Source organism: Botryllus schlosseri, chromosome 10 (genome assembly GCF_051294905.1).
Source record: "Botryllus schlosseri isolate E-star chromosome 10, Bs_hap1, whole genome shotgun sequence".
NCBI classification, from domain to species: Eukaryota; Metazoa; Chordata; class Ascidiacea; order Stolidobranchia; family Styelidae; genus Botryllus; species Botryllus schlosseri.
The window spans coordinates 19,748,332-19,769,467 of NC_137245.1; the positions used below are offsets into that span (position 1 = coordinate 19,748,332).

General features: G+C 41.1%; 3 long non-coding RNA genes across 4 annotated transcripts; 2 read left to right on the plus strand and 1 right to left on the minus strand.

Annotated features, from left to right (window-relative positions):
* The first annotated feature begins 1,994 nt into the window (after positions 1–1,994).
* Positions 1,995–9,620, plus strand: LOC145448014 (uncharacterized). Of its 2 annotated transcripts, XR_013917775.1 has the most exons (3): positions 2,013–2,744; positions 2,810–2,911; positions 9,160–9,620. It is a non-coding gene; the product is annotated as an uncharacterized LOC145448014 (long non-coding RNA). The 2 variants fall into 2 exon arrangements; XR_013917774.1 differs by lacking the exon at positions 9,160–9,620 and having other exon boundaries at positions 1,995–2,744; positions 2,810–3,260.
* Positions 3,645–8,164, minus strand: LOC145448016 (uncharacterized). Its single transcript, XR_013917776.1, has 2 exons — positions 7,695–8,164; positions 3,645–3,818 (listed from the first exon to the last, which is right to left on the minus strand). It is a non-coding gene; the product is annotated as an uncharacterized LOC145448016 (long non-coding RNA).
* Positions 9,621–11,763: 2,143 nt separating the features above from the next.
* LOC145448017 (uncharacterized) lies at positions 11,764–13,333 on the plus strand. The gene is made up of 2 exons (XR_013917777.1): positions 11,764–12,141; positions 12,537–13,333. It is a non-coding gene; the product is annotated as an uncharacterized LOC145448017 (long non-coding RNA).
* The last annotated feature ends 7,803 nt before the right edge of the window (positions 13,334–21,136 follow it).

A 21,136-nucleotide genomic window follows, 5' to 3' on the forward strand; every position in this document is an offset into this window, starting at 1 on the left:
CACCTTGGCCTAGGCGATGTACAGAGGAGGCATGCACGCACACTGAATAAAAAGTAAAGAAGAGAGTATAGAAAAAAGCAAGCAACCAGAAATGGGTGGCATGTCATGGAAGGCGGAATCGATAGGTCAGTCGTGGTCCGGTAATCTTGAGGATGGACTAATCTTCATTCAGTAGTAATTGCTTGTATTTCGACTCGAATGTGGACCTGGACATGCTCGTCGACTGTCGGATGGCCGGCGGGATACTGTTCCACACATCGGGTCCGGCATTTTCGATGGAGCGATGATCTTTTCGGTCGATCATATGATATTTGGACGACGTGGACGCGCGTGTGTTGTAGGCCTACTTGTGCGCTTCTGATTCCGAATTAAAAAAAAAAGTCATTGAAATATTCGGGACAACGACCGCAGTGGAACTGATACATAAACTTGGCGATTTCCAGTTTCCGCATATCATCTATGTTAGGGTTGCCATACGTCCGGAATTTCCCGGACATGTCCGGAATTTCACTGTTGAAACTGCGTCCGGGAGGAATTTCTGAAATATGCCTAAATGTCCGGAATTTTGAAGGCTTGAAGTAAAGCTCATAATTTTTACGTAAATTAACATAATCAACAGTATTTTTGGGCAGATTTATGCTGCATGAAATTTTTCTTCGCGCTGCGCGCGATTTAGTACAGCATATATTGGTTTTAATATGGGACTACCACCCTCGCAAAAACTACGATCAAAAATAAATCAAAATAACATTCATTTACAAGAATAAGTCCAATTGTAATCGCAATTACGAGATAACGGTATATTTATAGAATCGGTTAGGGCCGTTTGGATGCTTTATTCAAAGATAGTAGTTCTAAACCTGGGGGTGTTAGGAATTAGGCTGATAAACAATCTTGTAGGCATGACATGAACATGACTTAACGATGTAATATTACGCTTCCTTCATTTTCGAAGTCATCATATTCCACCAGCTGTACCGCTAACTCCGAACACTTGGGCGGAGAGAGGATCAAAATTATACAGTAATACATGGAAGAACCAATATTGTTGACATAATTAATTCAAATCATTTAACGACCAGATGCATATAGAAACCAGATACAAATAGTAAGCCCCCAGAAGTTGCATTTATTACCCTACGGTAGGCCCAAGATCAGTGTTTATTTGAGCGGGACGGGCTGAAAAAATGTGGCTTCTGCTCTAGTTACAACTTACAACACACAACCATACACTCCTGAACCGGATCGTGACCACCTCTAGTCGAAAGACAAAGCTTTGCTGGTGTGACGTCATATTGATCGACAATGTGATCACACCTCATTTTGAAATCTGCTAGTTGGCGCCAACGAGCGTCCGGAATCGGGCCCACAAAAATATGCAACAGGGTTTATATAGCTCAGTGGTTTAAACCCGCTCAGAGGCCAAACGCCAGACGCCAAACGCCGCGCGGCGGCCGAATGTCTATACGGCGTTTGGCGTCTGGTTTTCTGAGACGCCGAGTAGCTATACGGCGTTAGGCGTCTGTTATGTTCAGACGCCGAGTAGCTACCAGAGATGAGCACGGATTAGGATTAGGTTTTGAAAAAACAGGATTTGTGAAATTTTGTCGGATTTGGATTGGATTTGGATTAGACATTTTTTTCAGAACGGATTAGGATTTGGATTGGATTTATCTATTTTCTGGGAGATTGAAATGTCGTGTGGCGAATGGCGACAAACTTTATTCAGATCAGTTATTAATGTACTTATGGTTACTAGATTATCTTTAATCAAGTGAATCGTTAGTTGTGAAAGAACATTTTCGAATCCCTCCATTGCATAAATTAGTATTTTTTTCTGAATTTCCAGTTGGAATCGGATTAGGATTGGACATGGACTTGAATATGAAAATGTTATGGATTAGGTTTTGGATTTGGATTTGAAGGTTCGGATTTGGATTGGATTAGGACATATAAATTTCAAATCCGCTCATCTCTGGTAGCTATACGGCGTTTGGTGTCAGTTCAGACGCCGAGTAGCTGTACGACGTTTGGTGTCTGTTCAGACGCCGAGTAGCTGTACGACGTTTGGTGTCTGTTCAGACGCCGAGTAGCTATACGGCGTTCGGCATCTGGTATGTTGAGAATAGGGATTGATTTGAAGGTTGAGGCTCGAACAGGAGTTTTCTGCAGCTAAATCTAAGCAAAGCATGTCGTATCATTGGCCAGTGGGCAAGTGATTTGATGGTTGTTTCGTGTGTACCTGTACACTGACTGTACCGTACACGCTGTGACGACATCGCGTGTGCTTCGGTGCTGGGTCGACACTGAAGATCTGGCTGCTTGAGAACATACACGTTTCGTATTAGACAGATCGTCAGTCACGTTACTACAGATACCGTACTGCATGATTTGTTGCTGGGAACTTACATCCGCAAGAAGATTACAGTATGTGACGTGTAGTAACAATATATTTTATTGTTTTCTAGCACGCCCATAGTTAGTTAGTGATTGATTCTAGACTAGACTGAAACAGCTGCAAAATCCTTTGTATCTACACTTCACGTATGCTGTGGTAAATCAACAGTTCGCGTCACTGAGATCGTATTCAAGACACACCTAAAATTTCGTTTCCATATTACTCTGCAAAATTCTACACAACACAAGTATACTCCAAATGATCTTCGGTTGTGAGAAGTTCAGGGTTAAAGACCAGGATTGATGTTCAAAAAGATGGATGAAATTGTGGAGTACTTGCTTTGAAGGTTTGTGATGCGTTCACGTGTTGAGATTTGAGAAAATTGATTTGCAATCTACTTTCACGTAATAGGCCGCCGAACTCTACCCGATGCAAACTTGGATTTTGATCATTCTCGACGAGCTTGCGAAAGCTACCGCGAGCAGTTTGGTCAAATCTTGCTTGATGCGACGGGTATGTTAGTCAATGTTGGATTGAAACCATTTTAAATACGTAGTATGTTTTGCATGCAGATGAATAAGAATTGGGAGATTATTGCATTGAATGCAGTGGTCCAAACCCAATAAAAAAACATGAAATGGGTAGGGGAGATGTGGTACCGATGAGACAGTGGGACCGAAAATACTTGAAAAATTATCTGAGATAATACTATGATTACAGTACGCGAATTTGTCTACAAATGCATACTGGCAGAATCTTTGGCACTTCTTCGATGGCAGTCAGACATCGAAAAGTGTTCACCATGATCACCGATGAATGTTTTCCATGAACACGAAAAAAAAATTATAAACGTCAAAATATATTTTTTTTTGTGCCTTTCGAAAGACGAATGTTAGGGTTGGGGTGGGGGGTATTAGGGTGGGGGAAAGGGGGATATTAGGGTTGTCGGAGGCGATATTAGTGTTAGGATTGGTGGATGGGGATATTAGGGTTGGCGGAGGGGATATTAGTGTTAGGATTGGTGGATATTAGTGTTAGGATTGGTGGATAGTAATATCAGGGTTGGGGTATGGGGGGTATTAGGGTGGGGGAAAGGGGGATATTAGGGTTGGCGGAGGGGATATTAGTGTTAGGATTGGTGGATGGGGATATTAGGGTTGGCGGAGGGGATATTAGTGTTAGGATTGGTGGATATTAGTGTTAGGATTGGTGGACAGGGATATTAGGGTTGGGGTGGGGGGTATTAGGGTGGGGGAAAGGGGGATATTAGGGTTGGCGGAGGGGACATTAGTGTTAGGATTGGTGGATAGTAATATTAGGGTTGGGGGAGGGGGAGATAGCGTAGTCGTAACGATAAGCGCCCACCAATCTGGCGGACCCGGTTCGATTCCCGTCGGAGGTTTATGTGGGCTCCTCTTCCCTCGCCGTTGCCGCTCTTACGGAGACAAAAAAGACCAACGAAAGAAAGCACTCACAAGGAATGGAAAGAACTAGTAGAAAGGACCGCGGCTTAATAAGATCAACATCGAAATGAACTGCGACATCGGGCACGGCTTCGATAAGATCAACATAGAAAAGAACTGCGACATCGGGCACTCTAGACCGAGGTGGAAATTAGATTAAAAGGATCGCAACTGCATGCGTGTCGTTCGACATCCTCCTATCTGCTCATTACATCGCATTTTGTCTTATCGCATGTACATTGTGTGTGACTTGTTCAGATGAAACATATAACCCAACGATTAATAATATGATATTATTACTATTAGGGTTGAGGTGGGGAATGTTAGGGTCCATTCATTACATTCAGCACCAATTACCATCCGTTCAAAAGATACATATTTTCCAATTGCCAAGACAGAAAGTATCGAATCTTTCATTCGAGCACGGGGTTAGATCGTTCTAGTTCATTACAAAACTGATTCAAATATAAGCGAGTGATTAATATGATGCCTATTGAATCAATAGGTTACGTCAATTCACGCGGAGTCATCATTACAAACGATGGAAAAACATAAGCGGGTGAATTCAAGCCTGCAGGCTCGTGCCGCTAGGACATACTTTGCGATAGGTGATGCTGGAGCAAACTGATGATAATCAGTATGTTGATATTTCATCCTTTCGAATACACGAAAAGATTGCGATTGAACGAAAAAATTGGAAGGTATTGAAACGATATTTAGTAGTCGTTGAAACCGGACATTCGGACACCACACTTCCTGTAGCCATAAGACAATGTAAAGAGGCACTTACGTCGTTGTAGCCTTGTAGGATGGGCAGTTGGACACTGAATATAAAGTAACAGAAGTGATGGGATGATAGCCTAATGAAGTGGCATGTTTCGGAATGATGGGCCGATATATCAAATTGAGATTTGAATGTGGACGTTCTTGACGACTGTCGGGATGGCCTTCGAGGCTTTTAGCGATGTCTTTCCCAAACTTATTTCCACGGCGTATTTCAATATCGAATATATTTTACATATAGATAGAAAGTCTCGAATCGAGAGGTGAAGTCAATACACGCATTCATGGTTAACACGACCATATGGAATTAGAGATAACTGACCTACCGTATGTTAGTTAATTATCTATAATGGAATCAAGATTATATAGGCTTGCATCGCTGGGATAGAGATTGACCTTAATAATGTTATAGTGGACCGGACTTTCTGCCAGCACGTGAACGACCAACTGAGGCAAGGCGATATATACCCTTCGAAGAATGATGATCTTCATCGGAATCCATTGTGACACACAGAAAACGAATGTCATCAGAAAATTGGCACTAGCCAACCCAATATTGCATAATGACATATTCAAACTTATCTATAGTATACGTCCATAATATATTTAGGTCGATAGAACGTAATTGGGCTACCGCTACGGTCAATTCTAATGTCTATTGCGTGCTACACGATAAAGGCGCGGTATGTCTTGGTGAACGGGACTTTGGAATGTTCATTGCCAACCTAATAATATTGATTTTCTCGACGGCAAATTGAAAGTTCAAAATTATCTGGCTGGACGTCTCTGAACTACCAGTAGGCAAAACTACTCTTCAAAATATTGTGAAGTATACACAGTAGAGATCGTGTCGATTCCATACAGCAATTAACAATTTGCAAGTATACGCGTTGAAATTGCATGGCGATACCGAGTGATGTAATTCTCTTTAGATGGATTTCAGGTGCGATGTCAGGGTCACCAATATAGCAATCTGTCTTAGCAGCTGCGTTGACCTCCGGTTGACTCGGCATACGGGTCTCTCGATTTCGCAATACTCAACATTTATTCAATGCCGTGAACCTATGACACCAGGTCTGACAATACACGAATCGTTATTCTGACTATACGTTCATCTACAAACCTATCATATATGGCGGGCGTGGGCTGATATGGGAAAATGAAGTACTTTGCGGAACGCTTTCCTCAATCATAATACTATTCGCCTATTTCTCCACCTATACAAGGAACAAACCGTGTTTAATGTGAACTTCAAGTTGAAAACGTAGAGACCAAAAACAGTATTCAGTGAAATAATTAACGTAATGCACATGAATAGCTATTGAAGTCAAGATATATAAGCTGTTGAACTCTGACTGTGTGTCGGACGTAGAAAACGTAGTTTATATGGGCATCATATGGTCTTTAACTCGCTCTACCCTGTCCGTGCATTAGTCGAGCGTCTTCATAATTAATAATCCGTATTGCCGTAACCACTTTTCAGCGTTTCTGGATCATTGGCTGTGGACCTGTGGTACCCAACACAGTGACGTTGAAAATATACAAAATGTAGGCTACATAGGACATTGTTGGATGATATGTAACAAATATCACATAAATGTTTAACGATCGCGCTAATGCGATCGCAACCAGAATTTATTCCCTTAGCGACCTATATGTTTGAGTTGTGACAGAGAAGACATTCAACTATGGGTAGCGGTGATAAGAGTAATCAACGTTGCTACTCAAGTAGTACAAGTAGCGACTTCAAACTTGGTCAAGAACGTCCACATTCAAATCTCAATTTGATATATCGGCCCATCATTCCGAAACATGCCACTTCATTAGGCTATCATCCCATCACTTCTGTTACTTTATATTCAGTGTCCAACTGCCCATCCTACAAAACTACAACGACGTAAGTGCCTCTTTACACTGTCTTATGGCTACAGGAAGTGTGGTGTCCGAATGTCCGGTTTCAACGACTACTAAATATCGTTTCAATACCTTCCAATTTTTTCGTTCAATCGCAATCTTTTCGTGTATTCGAAAGGATGAAATATCAACATACTGATTATCATCAGTTTGCTCCAGCATCACCTATCGCAAAGTATGTCCTAGCGGCACGAGCCTGCAGGCTTGAATTCACCCGCTTATGTTTTTCCATCGTTTGTAATGATGACTCCGCGTGAATTGACGTAACCTATTGATTCAATAGGCATCATATTAATCACTCGCTTATATTTGAATCAGTTTTGTAATGAACTAGAACGATCTAACCCCGTGCTCGAATGAAAGATTCGATACTTTCTGTCTTGGCAATTGGAAAATATGTATCTTTTGAACGGATGGTAATTGGTGCTGAATGTAATGAATGGACCCTAACATTCCCCACCTCAACCCTAATAGTAATAATATCATATTATTAATCGTTGGGTTATATGTTTCATCTGAACAAGTCACACACAATGTACATGCGATAAGACAAAATGCGATGTAATGAGCAGATAGGAGGATGTCGAACGACACGCATGCAGTTGCGATCCTTTTAATCTAATTTCCACCTCGGTCTAGAGTGCCCGATGTCGCAGTTCTTTTCTATGTTGATCTTATCGAAGCCGTGCCCGATGTCGCAGTTCATTTCGATGTTGATCTTATTGAAGCCGCGGTCCTTTCTACTAGTTCTTTCCATTCCTTGTGAGTGCTTTCTTTCGTTGGTCTTTTTTGTCTCCGTAAGAGCGGCAACGGCGAGGGAAGAGGAGCCCACATAAACCTCCGACGGGAATCGAACCGGGTCCGCCAGATTGGTGGGCGCTTATCGTTACGACTACGCTATCTCCCCCTCCCCCAACCCTAATATTACTATCCACCAATCCTAACACTAATGTCCCCTCCGCCAACCCTAATATCCCCATCCACCAATCCTAACACTAATGTCCCCTCCGCCAACCCTAATATCCCCATCCACCAATCCTAACACTAATATCCCCTCCGCCAACCCTAATATCCCCATCCACCAATCCTAACACTAATATCCCCTCCGCCAACCCTAATATCCCCCTTTCCCCCACCCCAACCCTAATATTACTATCCACCAATCCTAACACTAATATCCCCTCCGCCAACCCTAATATCCCCATCCACCAATCCTAACACTAATATCGCCTCCGACAACCCTAATATCCCCCTTTCCCCCCACCCTAATACCCCCCACCCCAACCCTAACATTCGTCTTTCGAAAGGCACAAAAAAAAATATATTTTGACGTTTATAATTTTTTTTTCGTGTTCATGGAAAACATTCATCGGTGATCATGGTGAACACTTTTCGATGTCTGACTGCCATCGAAGAAGTGCCGAATCCTTCACACTAACAAACCAGCCATTATTTTTAATGGGAAGTGTAGGGCTTGTATCAGGGTATATAATGCCACATCTTTTTTAATTCAATACCATCCTCGACTATTTTCAATTCAATTACAATATTTATATGGTGGGGGGCCTATGGTACCATAACCAAATCAAGCAAAATGTTTGAATCAACTAATCACTTAACAGCAGAAACACGCCTACACATATAGAGGCTGCAAATAATAGTTTCCTGTGGTGCTTTATCGCTATAACGAGGTCGAGGTAATTCGAAGTCAAAATGTCGATTAACGGGTAATATGTATGTGCCAATAATTTTGTTATTTTGGGCGTAAATCGAAACGTGATTTTACTCCCAACATTTGAGTTGATATAATCAAATAATCTATTTTATTCTTGAAGGTGGTCCCAGGGTCCATGGTTGTGTCACTCGTGTGCCTTTGGACCTACTGAGTGGGGACCAATGATGCGTTCGAGCAACAAATTTTGAACGTTCATGAATATTTTTTGAAAAAGCGGATATTCATGTAAATGTCCAAGATACGTAGAGCTTGGATCAAAGTGTTGAGCCAGCAAAAGATATATTATCGGCTGAAGATTTGAGGGCCAGAGATAATTTGCAATTTTTGATCCATCGCAGGGTTGTAACCAAGTCACAAGTCAATCTCACTTTTATAGTTTGACTCGAGTCAAGTCGAGTCATTTTTAATTTACCACCGAGTCAAGTCCAAGTCATCGAGCAGAGGTTCGAGTCCGAGTCATGGTGTTAGGACTCGAGTCCGAGTCCAAGTCATTGTGTTGACTGTATAGGCTACTAACTTTCCTCACATTTAGCCGTTTCTGGTCGCATTTTCAAATAGACAAAATCCCAATAAGGTGGTTACTTTACTATTCTTTGAAATTACAATGAAATGTCGGTCTTTGCCGTCTGAGTCTCGAGTCATATGACTTGGTTCGAGTCATGAGCAATGACTCGAGTCCAAGTCGAGTCAATACACAGGTTGAATCGAGTCGAGTCATTTCCGTATTTTGAGAAAATGACTTGAGTCAAGTCGAGTCATCAAAAAATCGTGACTCGAGTCATTACAACCCTGAATTGGTACCACATCTTTCCCATGCAATTACGAGATTACATTTGTCAGGTATATTGATTCTAACTTGTTTCCAGGATGCGTGTGACCTGTGACGGCTGTGGTCGATAGACGCACAAGCACTGTTGCCCGGGACAGCAGATACCTGATCCTGATTTTTATTGCATGCTATGTACCCAGATGTAAATTCTGATGTTTATATATTTATTGGGGACATTTTACTGTAGTTTCGTTGCGTATTTACTAATGACTTTTACTGTGGTTTCGTTGGTTGTTTCATAATGATTTTTACTGTGGTTTCATTGCTTATATCTCGGTCACTTTTACTGTGGTTCCACTGCTGATTTCTCAATGACGTTTGCTGTGGTTCCATTGCTTATTTCTCTGTGACTTCTACTGTGGTTCCGCTGCTTATTTCTTTGTGACTTTTTCTATGGTTTTGTTGCTTGCTTCTTGATAATATTTACAGTGGTATTCGTTGCATATTTCTTATTGAGGTTTCATTACATACTGTATCTACAGACTTGGGTCTGAAATTCATTGCGAGTGTACAAATAAAGGGTTGGGTTCAAGTCACTACCTTCGAGTCACGAGTCATTGCACATTTTGACTCACTCGAGTCAAGTCAAGTCATTTTAGCAAAGTGACTTGAGTTGAGTCAAGTCATACGAAAAAGGTGACTTGAGTCAAGTCATCTCAACACTGATATGGGGTGGTGACATGGTTGTAACCAAGTCAATTTGACTCGAGTCATTTTCAATTCACCACCGAGTTAATTCCGAGAGCACTGGGTTGAGTCCAAGTCATGGTGTTTAATGTTCCCCCATCCAGTTCAGCTTTAGGTCACTTCTGGTCATATCGAAGGCCTCGGATAATTCATATGTTCATTTTTTCCCGCTCTGAACATGTTTATTGTAACAGATAAAAGGCAGGTTTAGGGCCTATTTTTCTTTTATCAGTCCTGATATACTATTCTTGAATAAGCCATAGAATGAGTAAATCCATTTTTAAGAAAATAACTCATGTCAACAAAAAAATTGTGAGTCGAGTTAGTAGTATAACGACAGGAGGTGATCAAGTAGGTCTTTTTTGAATCTGAACATACAATCATTTGGGATTCTTCCAAAGTTTATTATGAAAAATATGCAACAATATGCAATCTTCGGTATCATGTAGTTGCGAGAACTCAATAGTCGCGCCATGAAAGGATTTAGCCTCTGCTCAGTTTATCGAGACACCAGACGCCGTACAGCAACTCGGCGTCTCAACATACCAGACGCCGAACGCCGTATAGCTACGCGGCGTCACAACATACCAGACGCCGAACGCCGTATAGCTACGCGGCGTCTGAACATAGCAGACGCCAAACGCCGTATAGCTACTCGGCGTCTCACCATGTCAGACGCCAAACGCCGTATAGCTACTTGGCGTCTCAGAAAACCAGACGCCAAACGCCGTATAGACATTCGGCCGCCGCTCGGCGTTTGGCGTCTGGCGTTTGGCCTCTGAGCGGGTTTAACTCCGTCTCTAAATATGGTAACCCTAATCTATGTTTAGAACACCGAATCTCAGCAGCGACTTGTCGTGCGGACAACCAGGCCCCTGTGGGGCCCTAGCTATGATACGGAGTACCTTACGTTGTAGTTTTTGCAGTGGCTCGAGTGCCCCCCAACAGAGGATGCCGTATTGTAACTTCGATTGGATCAAGGATTTAAAGCAGGGGTGGGCAACTTCTCCAGTCGGTGGGCCGGATATACGAAAATGAAGTAGGCTACTTGGCGGGCCGGATTCCTAAGTCGATACAGTAATTTCGAGGCGTTTATGCAAAGGTTATTTTGGGCCGTCCACTCGTGCACTTTGGGCATTTGGTCACTAGTCAGGGCATCCAGCTCTGCCGTCGATGATGCGAAAGAGAGGAGGTGAGTATCGTCAGCGAACAGTGTGGTGTTCAATGAGGAGGTTGCGAAAATGTCGGTGACATTTAGGCTTACCCAATGATATATATATATATATATACAATGATTGGAAACTGCCACGCCCCTTAACGCTATAAGATAGATTCCCGGCGAAATCAGTCCGTCGCGGGATATGCTTGAGTAGAGGTACGGAATTGCGTATGTCGACTGTGGGGGAGTGCTGCAATCGACCTTTCTGGGGTACTAATTCACTGCTTTTCCCCAATTGGTTTAGTTTTTGTTGGATTCTTGAGCATAGTGAGGCAGTGCTGCATACTAGGATCTAATATAACTTTTAACAATGCACATTTATCAAAGTACCGACTAGCTGTGAGGCATTTTAGCATCGGTTGCAACCATGCATGTACGACACAGCTAAAAAAATTAATAGATACTGTGGGTGAGCGTCAATATAGATGTGCAGAACCCAGAAGGATTGTTAAAAGAGGATTTTAAAATATTCTGGCAGCATTTATGTCACCTGATTTTTTGAAAGAGAAGGGTTGATTACGATAATTGTGTGAGCAACTAAGTTGTTTTATATAGTATATGTTGTGATATTGTAGGGCCGAGTTCACTGGAAACCATAGTATCAGTATAGCGATTGTACCTTCATAATATAATATAAAATCGGAACTAACCGGAAACTAACGTTGTACTGATTGGTAAAATGCTAACAGATATAACTTTTTACCGGGTCAGGCCGTTCAATCCACATTCCACATGATGAGAATCGGCATTGTTCCAAACAATATTCCATCGGCTAAACAATGGACTAGAATGACATTGAGGATAATCACTCCATAGTTGGTATTGTGCACATCGACCTGGCGTGATATGTCGTACTACTCTAAATAGTTGAATCTTTCACACCGTGGTGTCCGAAAGCGTCTACCAATGCCCATTTATTCAAAATATACCTGGTGAACGTTTTGGCACTTCTTTGATATGAACTACCCGTTGTGAAGTGTTCCCCATGAATTGCCTGTAAACCTTGAAAATTAACATGGAGTACTCGTTAAGATTGATAGCTGGAAGGATTGTACAAAATAGATGATTTATGCATTTGCGAGCAACATTCTATGGTGTCTTATTCATTGAAAGGTTAGGAAATGATTTTGTAACCTTCGTCATTGTATAGTGTGAACGTCTATGGTTTTTTATGTATAACCTTCATAACTTTTCGCCATTTGCATCACGCTTTATGACCTGAGCATTAGCATCAACTTGCATTGTATGTGCTGCTGCCTCAAATACTCAGGTTATTTTTCCAGCAATGTAACTCCACAATCATCCAATGCAAAATCTCTCTCTTGAATATGCATATTGCTCATATATATTGCATATGCGGCAGTACGGAAAATACTTGACGGATTGAATAAATAACTTGATTTCAATTGTAGTTGACTGGCAAAACTGTGACATAAAAAATTCCCATTCTGTAAATGTCTAATGCATAAATTTTTTACAGGATCGTTAACATTTTTTATAAATTATAGTCCATTCAAACTTTCAAGAAAAGATTGTTCGTGTATTGAAACAGCCGCAAAGCAACCCACAGCCGCGAGGAAATTAAAAAGGATTCAGGGATCTTAATAAAAGTGCAAATCATTATCTTATGGAATTTCGGCACTCCAGGCCGTCCATGAGAAGCAACCATGTCATGTTCCACTTTTCTTCAGACATTGAGGTATTTCCAAAGATTGTAGTCAAAATGAATAATACTTTGACGAATGGTGCCGGATTGGATTGATACTCATTGGATCGATTGATGCAGAGAAAAATAATCTTACTTAACGACTATGAACTGACTGAACGGCTTGAAACATACTAGTGTTCAACGTCATGTGAGATCGCTGCTCTACCATCCAACTGCTGTCCTGTTATTGTCATTAAGAGAGGATAAGAAAGCTCGAAAAAATAACATTTGAGAATACATATTTTTGTTACGTGACAAGAAACATTGACGTTATATCAACTACTAGGCACAGTTATTCGATTGTTCATAATAGCACAGCACAGTTTCATAAATTACAACAAAAATAGATGCAGACAGTACATTTATCGAATGGCTTAAACATAGGTATATCTGATATTGTAATTTGCATAAACATGAAAATCCTCTTTTGCTACATATTCACTTGACCTAAATGCTTTCCGTTGACTAGGATTTTGGTTCTTGTTATTCTGAATTTAGATGACAACAAGTCTGACATGATAACAAAAGTTGTTTATGCAGTTTTCAAGTGTTATAGTAAATGAAATATCCATACCCTGTATAAAATTCTCAATGATATTATGGTGTTGGTATCCTCATTGAAATTTAGACACGACTAGTATCAGAGCATTTAGGAGTCCATGAAGCGGTGAGGTATTTAAGCTTTTCAAAATCCTGCTTCTGTAATACCCATGCGATGACACATTGTTATGATGCTCGGATTCGACCAACTTCTTCCATGATCACCTCGACCGTTGAGGGAATAGATGGTGATGTGTAAGTTCGGAGATTTGTTGAGTGAAGGGGATTGTTGGATAGTCTCTATTCCGCCCCATTCTTCGAAGTCACCATCTTGCAAGTCAACTATGATTGTAAGAGTTGACAAACTGGACTGGACATGGACAACATTACAATTTAATGACCATGCAAAGTATATGCTGTGAACAATCATTTATAGATCATTGGCTGTGGACAAGTCTATCAAACCTGACATGGACAGTGGCAGGAACTTTCTACCTATTGTGGGTCGCTCTTGCGCTCACATACACTTATAAGATATACCATCATATCATGTTAAATTGTACTCATGAACAATGTTCCCTCTAATTTTTCACGAGTCTGCGCAAACACGTTAACTCACTGCGCAGGCTCTTGGACTATAGTGCGCAACCAGCCCCCCACATAAGGTGATAAACCGAACTTATCGGGGGCGAAGTCCCCCAGGCCCCCTATCGGGCTCTGCGCTTTTTGTCGATATCATCTACATCGAGGGGGCTTAGTGGCTATCTCGCCTGAACGCGCGAAGCGCGAAAATTTTATATGATTCATGATTGAATCGGTCAATATGATCGGGAATTACATAGCATATGTCTATTGCTATCCATTTTTATCATCTCTCTGCTCACATAATCAGATTTACCGGTAAAGCTGATCAAGTGAGGTGTGTTAGAAAAGGTAGGTCCTCATAATATTAATTAAACATCTTCGCGAGCACTCGTTGGTATAATGACTTCGTTATATGATGCTATTTCGTGACCTCCTATCGGCTATGTCAAAAGACATTGAAATCGCTCAAACGTACTAAACTAAAACACGAATCAAAATTGGTATTTCTCTACTGGCAAATAATCTTCCCTCGACATAGCATTTTTCTGGTTGTGGGACTCGGATCGCCAGCACATGAACATTAAGCGCCAGCCATTTACGCGCCTATAGACATTAAACTTATATGTATGAATCGAAGTTTTCGGTCAGCATATAGGGCAGTCCTTTTCGGCCAAGCTTTTCTCGCTGCTGATCGTTTTGGCGCACTTCTCGGAGTCGCATGTCACATAGCCTATAACTTCATATGTCTTGGTGCGCCGTGGCATAAGGTAATGGCCGACGCCCAAGTGCCCATTTCTCTTAATCACGCCTATTTTTCGTTGTGGGACGGGTACCCAATAATCAAGACATTTGACAAAATTAATTCGCGCGCGGCGGGATAAATATTTTGAAAAATTCCCAAAAAATACACCATGATTTATGTTAATTCACGAAATAATTTTGGGTTCCTTTCGATATCGGCCCCCTAATTGAGGGTTTGGGTGCGGCAGATACGGTCCTGAGGAAATCTTACGCAATGTTCATGACATGCGGAGAAGACTATGCGCTAGTTTCTCGCAGATTAACTTCGAGCTCGCCCATTGTTATTTATAACTATGTTAAACCATGTTATTTTGCCATTCCCAGAAATGATATCAGTATCGCTCACGCATACGAGACCATACTAAAAGAAAAGATTTTTCGTTAGGCGCTCGTGATTGCAAAGTCTGATTTCTTCACGGAGCGCAGTATTTACCTTTGCTGGCCGCACTTGTACGCCGATGTAAGACTTCAGCGATAACACTATTTGCCCCTGGCAATGTTCCCTCTAATTTTTCACGAGTTTGCGCGTCTGCGTGGTGCCTTGGACAACAGTGCGCAACGACTTCAAAAAAACATCACTTCGGATTTTCTGTGCGCAACTTAGATTTTCTGTGCGCAGGGACCGCTTCAGCACTGCGCATTTGCGCAGCTTAGAGGGAACATTGCTCATGAAGTAGCCCACCGTAGTTTGAAAAAGTAGGTTAAGACCAGGTTTTGCAGACGTTTCTTAGTCAATTGGATATTGAAATCTACTTGTTGAAGCAGAAAATGAACGGTCTGAAAAGTACTCGAGTAGTATGAAGAAATGAGTTAGACTTTACTTTGTATACATCTGTTAGTCAATTGTATACTGTATCTACAAGCTGCTGACGATTACTCCTGATATGTATCAAATGAAAATATATTTATTTTTATTCAATTGTATATATGAGCATTCAGATCACAAGATGAATCTCCGTAACAAAGGAATAATGACTATTATTACTTCAAAAACGTGATGCTTTTTGCGATATCCTCAAGTAGGTTTTGCCTACTTTCACAACTTCAGAAGGCCTGACTTCAGAGTCAGTTTTAGAACCTGCCTGAATTGACTTGAAAAATTTAGAAATGACTTCGTGACTTGATTAAAAATTTGCAATGACTTGGAAGATAGTGACCTGATCCCAACTCTAGCTCGTACTATGAAGTATCCACCTTTATTTGATACTGCGAGACCACCGCCGATCACAATGTTCATCACGTAGGCACACTGGTACATCAGTTTCGTCTGAATATTAAGCCATGCTACTGGTATTGGCCAAAACCTGTACAGTATGCACGATTACCAGTGAACCCGTCCCTCGATGAATTTTGTATTCACCGGCAACCCTAATATCCTACCCCAACCCTAATGTCCCCCCACCGGCAACCCTAATATCCCACCTCCGGCAACCCTAATATCCTAACCCTAGTATGCCACCTCCGGCAACCCTAATATCCTAACCCTAACCCTAATATCCTACCCCAACCTTAATATCCCCCCTCCCCCAACCCTAATATCCCACCTCCGGCAACTCTAATATCCCACCTCCGGCAACCCTAATATCCTGCCCCAACCCTAATGTCCCCCCACCGGCAACCCTAATATCCCACCTCCGGCAACCCTAATATCCTAACCCTAGTATGCCACCTCCGGCAACCCTAATATCCTAACCCTAACCCTAATATCCTACCCCAACCTTAATATCCCCCCTCCCCCAACCCTAATATCCCACCTCCGGCAACTCTAATATCCCACCTCCGGCAACCCTAATATCCTGCCCCAACCCTAATATCCCCCCCTCCCCCAACCCTAATATCCCACCTCCACCAACCCTAATATCCCACCTCCACCAACCCTAATATCCCCCTCCCCAACCCTAGTATCCTACCCGAACCCAATGTCCCACTCCCCGAACCCTAATGTCTCCCCCCCCCCTACCCTACCCAACCCTAACACCCCACCTCAACCTACAGTTGCAATAACGAGCAGACCACGCCTGGTTGATGTGTGAGCAATAACAATCGTTGGGATATATTTTTCATCTGAACAAGTCACACACAATATACAATGCGATAAGACCCAACGCGATGTCATGAACAGATACGAGGATGTCGAACGTCGCACGTCCGCCCCTCGCCAAGTCAATCCAACAATGAGCCGACCACGCAATCGTGATCACGTGATCTGATCACTCCGTGACTGCGTGATCTACGCATGCCCTGACCTCCTTACAAGATCGACAAATCGGTTGATAATAACATTATTAGTTTAATAATTCATATTAATACTTGTTAATACACTTAATTTCAAAATTTTCCGAGGGCGGAATTCACCGAGGGCCGAGTTCATCGAGGGCCGGGTTCACCGAGGGACGGGTTCACCGAAGGACGGGTTCACGGGACGGGTTCACCGAGGGACGGGTTCACTGGCAACCGTATGCATATATTTCACGTGCAAAAGAGGTCTCGATAAAAAACTTTTCACTACGTTAACGCCAGTTCCTGAAGAAAGATTGCTGGCGAACCGTTTGTTTACATCGATTTCATACCTGTAGTGAAGCATGACTCGCGACGCGCTCAAACGCAGAGCTCACTGAAGTTTCCAATCATTGTGATGTATATTGTATATATATCATTGGGCTTACCATATTTTGGAAATCTAAAAAGAGGACACGTTTTCAGAAATTTAAGACTTGCAAAACCGGAGAAGAATTCTCAAAATTCGGTGAACTTTCCCCACTTTGTGATTGGTTGACTAAAAAAGTAAAAATAAAAGGTCATCTTTTCGCTCATAGCTCAAAATACCGTTTGAGCGTCACTGCTGTGCTAATTTACGACATATCACTCGCATCTCGCTCTAAATATGACCTAAATTTTCAAAAAAGAGGACAAAATCTCAAAAAAGAGGACAAAAGGGCGTCCTCCGAGGACACTTTAAAAAAAGAGGACAAATCCTCTTAAAAGAGGACGTATGGTAACCCTAATATAAGGTGAAGAGGACCGGTCCAAGTGTCGCAGAGCAAAAACTTGACGTGATAGAAGAAAATCTGCGGCATTTTTATAATCAGCATACCAAAATTAGCCTAAATCAACTGCAAATTCAAAGTCAACAATTTTTTCGTGAAAATTGTTGTCCAGTGATTTCAAAACCATAGAATTTAATGACTCATAAGTATAATATGATGTTTCACCCGGCCACTGATTCACGTAAAATAACAGTGGTATCGCGTATTGACCACTGTGATTCTGGCAGAGAATGCTTACGTCATATTTCCGAAATTGCCGAGTCATTGTTGTCCGAATGATTCACTTGTGCTAAAATCAAATATTATTACTGGAAAAACAATTTCGCGACAGATTTGGAGTGCAAACGAACTGAAACACAAAAGTTTTATCAATAAATGGCGCAAAAGGTATGATCAATACAATATGTTATCGAAACTTGAAGGAGTGCTTCATTTTACAACCGTCAAGTAGTAGTTATGGCATCTAAATTTTCGACCATTACGTAATCTACGCAGGCGAACCTATTTCGATTCTCGCCCGTTGCCGAAGCACCGGAGGCTTATCTGTGCTACTGCCCCCATGTTTGACTATTTCTTACGGCGTCAAGACGCCCGAAGAAAGACTCCACAAAAGATATCGAGCAGAAAAAAAACAAATAATAACGTTTAACGAAGACAGCCTATCCCACACTGTCACATCGGCCAATCGGCTTTGGTCGTTGTTTGATTAAAATACCATAATAGGTAAATGCAACATCTTCTTGCCTGTTAACTACATCGCATTGGACACTATGTGTCTTGAGCACATCAGAATATAAATGATTACGATTATTGCGATCAACGTCATGTTCATGTTTGGTATAGGTCGGCTGTAATGCAGCAATTTATAAGTTATTCAATAAACAATAAAAACAAAAAAAATGCAATAGCGTTGCTTCTGCTTCGGACATTTTATATATTCGCAAAACTATTTCATCGTATGGTTTTACGTAGCCTACTTTTTGAAGACCAAAACGCACGATTTTGCGTCAAATACGACTTTTCGTCAAATTCGATTTTCGGTCAATTCCATTTTTGGTAAGTTTCAATCGACAATTAGGACACCCGAATTGTAACGGCGTGCCCTCTGCTTCGGATATGTTAGATATTGGGATAAGTATCAAATCATGATATTAATGACAATATCAAAAAGTTGAGAAATTGCGTACTTTTTCAAGATCAAAATGCATGATTTTGCGTCAAATACGACTTTTCGTCCAATTCGATTTCCGGTCAGTTTCAATCGACAATTCGGACATCTAAAATGTAACGGCGTGCCCTCTGCTTCGGATATGTTATATATTTCGATAAGTATTACATCATGATTATAATGATAATAGCAAAAAGTCGGGAAATCGCGTACTTTTTTAAGATAAAAATGCATGATTTTTCGTCAAATACGACTTTTCGTCCAATTCGATTTTCAGTCAGTTTCAATCGACAATTAGGACACCCAAAATGTAACAGCGTGCCCTCTGCTTCGGATATGTTATATATCTGGATAGGTATTACATCATGATATTAACGATAATGTCAAAAAGTTGAGAAATTGCGTACTTTTTGAGGATCAAACTGTACAATTTTGCGTCAAATACGACTTTTCGTCCAATTCGATTTTCGGTCAGTTTCAATCGACAATTCGGACATCTAAAATGTAACGGCGTGCCCTCTGCTTCGGATATGTTATATATCTGGATAGGTATTACATCATGATATTAACGATAATATCAAAAAGTTGAGAAATTGTGTACTTTTTTAAGATCAAAATGCATGATTTTGCGTCAAATACGAATTTTCGTCCAATTCGATTTTCGGTCAGTTTCAATCGACAATTAGAACATCCAAAATGTAACGGCGTGCCCTCTGCTTCGGATATGTTATATACTTCGATAAGTATTACATCATGATATTAACGATAATATCAAAAAGTTGAGAAATTGTGTACTTTTTTAAGATCAAAATGCATGATTTTGCGTCAAATACGAATTTTCGTCCAATTCGATTTTCGGTCAGTTTCAATCGACAATTAGAACACCCAAAATGTAACGGCGTGCCCTCTGCTTCGGATATGTTATATATTTCGAAAAGTATTACATCATGATATTAACGATAATATCAAAAAGTTGAGAAATTGTGTACTTTTTTAAGATCAAAATGCATGATTTTGCATCAAATACGAATTTTCGTCCAATTCGATTTTCGGTCAGTTTCAATCGGCAATTAGAACACCCAAAATGTAACGGCGTGCCCTCTGCTTCGGATATGTTATATATCTGGATAAGTATTACATCATGATATTAACGATAATATCAAAAAGTTGAGAAATTGCGTACTTTTTGAGGGTCAAAATGTACATTTTTGCGTCAAATACGACTTTTCGTCCAATTCGATTTTCGGTCAGTTTCAATCGACAATTAGAACACCCAAAATGTAACGGCGTGCCCTCTGCTTTGGATATGTTATATATCTGGATAAGTATTACATCATGATATTAACGATAATATCAAAAAGTTGAGAAATTGCGTACTTTTTGAGGATCAAAATGTACATTTTTGCGTCAAATACGACTTTTCGTCCAATTCGATTTTCGGTCAGTTTCAATCGACAATTAGAACACCCAAAATGTAACGGCGTGCCTTCTGTTTTGGATATGTTATATATCTGGATAGGTATTGCATCATGGTATTAACGATAATATTAAAAAGTTGAGAAATTGCGTACTTTTTGAGTATCAAAATGTACGATTTTGCGTCAAAGACGACTTTTCGTCCAATTCGATTTTCGGTCAGTTTCAATCGACAATTAGGACACTCAAAATGAAACGCAAAGCTTTGAGATATTAGACATTTTTGGCGTTGGTAATTGGTTGATCTTCAATATGGTTAGTCTTTGTTTGCTTGAGGTGTTCATGGTGTTTGTCAGCCACTATGGTCATTTACACAAGGCCATTTTTTCATATTTATTTCATATATATTAACTGCCGACTTGTAGCACGGCTAGAATAGGATTTTTATAGAGCACCGCTTACACTGATGAGATGGCGAGGAGGGGCCTTGATAAACCTTCAACACTAAGGTAGGAATTCTTGAGTCAACCTCGGTAGCTAGCGACTATATTGGCTGTCACTTGAATTCACGATCAATAATTGGTATTATGCGGCATAGACACGAATATTATTTGGGGCCTTCGCGCCACAATTACGTTAGTTGATGAACCAGCTCGTGATGTCATTTGAACTTGTGAACTATGAAGAAGAAGTGTTGTCACACAGGAGAATGCGTACGATCACGTCCAGTTCGCGGAAGCGAGCGGAAAATGATCAGAAGTAAACTGGAGCACCGAAAGCCGGCATCGCTCCCCAACGAGTTGTACGATACTTTGACCGCTGAGCAGAGGATCCTCGGCTCCC